Here is a 4364-nt window from a genome sequence, read left to right as displayed (position 1 = left end):
GGGTTCTCTGCGCTACAAAATGGCGCCCAGGGAGGAAATGAGCGCCCGCCCCGCCCCGCGGGCGGCGGCTGCGCGCGCACCCGGCGCGGGGCGGCGGCGGGAGGCGCTGCAGCGCTGTCGGGCCGCGGCGCGGACACCTCGGGCTGCTTGCGGGGCCGCCGGGGATCGGCGCTCACCGCGGCCGGGAAGCGGCGGCTCCCACGGGTTATTAGCGCGCCGATTTAAAGCCCGTCGGCCGAACGGGCCGCGCAGCGCCCGTATCCGTGGGGTGCCGCGCGGCCTCCTGCCGGCGGGGGGCGCCGCTGTCCGCTGGGATGGGGCGAGCGGCCCCCTCTCCCGCCAAACCGGCTGAGGGGAGCGGGAGCCGGCGCCTCCTGGGAAAAGCGCTTGGCGCCTTCCCGGAAGGCTGGCGGAGGAGACGGGATCTCTGGGAAGGAAAAGTGCGCGCAGCAGTAAATGAAGTGCAAGATGGGTGCCGGGCTTCTCGGAGTGACTGCCGCAGCTGTTTGTCCGCCGGCCGCCGCTCGGCGGCGTCGGTGCGAGCCAGTGTCCTCGGCGACTAATGAAAGATAGTGGACTTAAGTTCCAGCTGCTTCCAGAGAAGTTAAACATCAGTTTCCGCGTTTGGGAATAAAAGCCAGTAAAGTTTGCCGTTCATTGCCGTCTAGCACTGAGCTGGTGCTTTAAAATAAAGTTTATCCTTTTTACTATCCGTGATTTCGTAAGGTGTGCTATTGGGTAAATACTTTTGCTAGCAAAGTCGTAAAGCTGCTGCAGGCTAAGTTAGTCTGTCACCTGGGTTGCACAGATGAAATTGTCACGCACTGTGTCAGTGCAGAAGGTGCTCCAGAAATCTCTCCTGACTCTTAACCGGTAGCAGAAAGAATGTAACTACTACAGAATAAAACCCGAAGCACATGGTCCCACATCCACGTGTATGTGTAGATGTGAATACACAGAATTTTCAGTGAGAACTTAAAACATTTAAAAACCGTGCCACTAGTGATTTGACATAGCTCCCCGAGGTAGGATGGTAGGGTGACCACAAGGAGAATGGACCTGAATAAATGCCTTTGAAATCTTACCTCATTTAAAAGTGAAAAGAGAGAGGCTGTGATTACTGTACAGTTACCTGCTCCTGCTTTTCTTGCAGATATTTAAGCATTCAAGATACCAGTTAAGAGATGAAGCCATCCCAGGATATCGTAGCATGAGAGATGGCACTGAAATATTAGAGTAGGACTTAATAAGAACATTAATGTAGCAAATTGACTTGATTTCCTCGTGTGCAAATGTAAACATTACAATACTAAAAATGCATATAAACCAAGCAGGAGAAGAAATTGAAACTTTTTCTACACAAGATAGATGCAGACATACACTCAGGGCTGCTTCTATTCTGTGTACTGTGGGAAATAGAATAAGCACAAAACTCTCATAGCAGTGCGGATTTAGGCCTAAAGGTAAAAGGATACAAGAATAAGGACACAAAACAATTTTTTAAAAAAAGGAAGAAAAAAAACCCCAAAACACCAAAACACAAAAAAGCCCCCACAACTAGACAGGTTGACAGAAAAACAAAACCAAACAAACAACCACCCACCACCCAAAAACCCCACCCTGTTTCTATGAGGTTTTTTTTTAGTTTTCTGAGCGTTCATATTAAAGTAGAAGTTCTTACTTCTCACGCTCTCTTCAAGTAAACAGGAGATTGTTTTTGTAAATACTGCCATTGTTTTTGCAGTCTTCTGCAGGAGAGGAGAGGGTTGAATGGCAGTCCTTTTGGCCAATGTGGGTGAAGGGTGGGAATTCCACCCTCCAATCCATGGTCACCTTTCTAAAAGTATATAACAGGATGAAATAAACAAATGAGGGCTTTTCCGTCCTTGCTCTGTCTTTCTCTTAGCTTCCGTGTCTGTGTGGTCTTTTCAGCGTGGCAAACAGCAACAAACACCAACCACCAACTAGATATACCTGACATTTTCTGTGTATCAGTAGTGATTTAAACTCAAGATCTCCCAGTGCTTTGTCTAGAGTTTGACTACTTTTTGTTATGTTCAGAAACCAAGCCTCCTTTGTGTCATCTTAGTAGTACAGATCAAGTTCTAGCTCAGATAGACTCTAAGGCGTGGGATGGTAAACCTTCCACAATTGTTTGGATTCATGAGCATGTAGAAAGTATTCCTGCATTTTTTACCCCTTGTCAGCACCTAGTTATTTTAAATACACCTTTACAAATGTAGATTACATTTGTGGGAAATATGCTAGCTGAGTGAGAGGCAGCCAGGGACATGTAGAGATAAGTGGAATCAGCCTGCAGAGTTTAATATTCTGAGCTGCCTTCCTTCTGTACTTTCACGTTAGTAAGTATATTGTCAGGCTACACCTGTAATTTTAGTTTAGGGAAATAAGGGCAACCATTTGGTGACCAGTCCTCTGATGCGTTTGGGAAGAGGACATTGAACTGAAATACTCTTTTATTCTGTTTGCACATCACTTTACGCACTGAAAACTAACCTGGGACTTTTTAGTGCTGCTGGAGAAACGTGTTGACACCTGCCTTGGGTTGTGTTTACAGTGTGGTAACTGTAGTAAATTAGCTTTTCAAATAATAGGTGGTATCATAACCCCCACAGCAGCAGCATTGTTCTTTGGATGAGAGGGCAACACCATGATCTGTCCAAGCACCAACACAAAAGCCAAATTCCTATATTGGTTCACCTATAGTGATAAAATGGAATAGGAACCAGATTGTGAATGTGTGGGCAGGACAGCTCACCGGGTTTTAGGTTCCTTGAATGATGGTGTGTTACTCATTAACTTAATTATCCATTAACTGGATGGCTCCTCCTTGGTTTTACCAGCTCATTCTGGGTTTCTGTTCCACCCCTTGGTTTCTCATGGAGGCCCACTGGACCAACACAAATACCACAATGTTTCCTAGCTTCAAGGGCTACTATTTGCCCCTGGGGTAGGCAGGCTCTGAGGAAAAATGCTTCCTAGTGTAAAACCCTTGTAAAAAAATTAGTCTGCGGCTCAGGAAAGTGAGGAATTAGGGGGAAAATGACACAAAGCCTTTTTCAAAAGTTAAAAAAAAAAAAAAGTTTGGACATACTCCTGGCGTTTTAAAGGACCTTGACTTGCAAGGACAGGAGATGGAGCAAGGCAAACCCGTGGCACAGCTGTAGCAGAGAATGAGCTCTCAGGCACTGGAAAAGGCTGCTGCAGCCTCCAGGTGTGAGAGAAAGATAAAATCTAAGGATTGCACTGAGACAAAAGTGATACAGAGAGGTCCTTCAGGTAAAGATCTGGGCTGCAGAAAGCTCAAATTTGACATCAGAGAATTCTCTTTTTTAGAGAAGCTTCCTGAATACTAGGCTGCAGGCTTAATGCTGTCTTTATATCCCCTGCTAACATGCTTTATGAGTCTTAGTAGAATTATCACCTATTTTTCTTACATCTGTATAGCAAAAAGTAACTAAACTTCTTTAGAAAGCTCTTGCAATAATTACTTTGTAATAGTAATTTTTATCATTTTTACATAGATATAGATATAGCAATAGAGATGATAGAGATAGAGATAGAGATAGATGATATAGTGAGTGAACTCCAGAGCCTGTCCTGAAGACATCCCCTGACTGATAATCCATCCAGATACAATTACAACCAAAAGGTGACTCCAGCTAAATTCATTTTTGGGGATGCTTGCTAAATACAGCAAGCTTACATTTGGAGTACAGGTGTGCATATTGTTGCTAAGGATATAAGCCCAGGTGTTTACTATACTTTTTTTTAAACCATAGAAAGGCCAAGATAATTTTAATAGTGCAAGAGTTTTAAACACCAGTTAGGTTATGAACATTCCCTTATAAAGATGGATTCAAGGAGAACACAGACTGCTCTTAACACAGCCAAGGACATTTTATTGCCTTGATTTCCAAGGACCCCATCAATCAGGTGGGAGATTGAGAAATTTTAGCAAATGTATCTCTTTACCTCACTGGGACAACAGTGTGTCCCAGTGAGGTGTCTGTTTTTAAAACATGTCTTATGTGCTGAACCTACTCATAGACAACTGAATGTCAGTCCACTGCTAAGAAAACTTGGAAAAAGAATGAATTGGCTCTCTATACATGAAAAAAGGCCTTAAGATACTAAGGGCATCCAGGAAACCTGAGTGCCCTAAGCAGATATTAATACCAATATTCATGTATAAGACTTTAGAGACTAGAGAATGTGCTGTTACAGGAAAGTTATGAAATCTATTTTTAAAAATTAAAATTGTCTCATATTAAGATTTATGAATTTAAAGTAATTGGATTTTGTTTGAGTGAGTTTTTTTCCTTTAAGAGGTACAGCTTAAT

Source organism: Prinia subflava, chromosome 2, assembly GCF_021018805.1.
Source record: "Prinia subflava isolate CZ2003 ecotype Zambia chromosome 2, Cam_Psub_1.2, whole genome shotgun sequence".
In the NCBI taxonomy this organism is placed as follows: domain Eukaryota; kingdom Metazoa; phylum Chordata; class Aves; order Passeriformes; family Cisticolidae; genus Prinia; species Prinia subflava.
Note: the sequence above shows the minus strand (reverse complement) of the source record.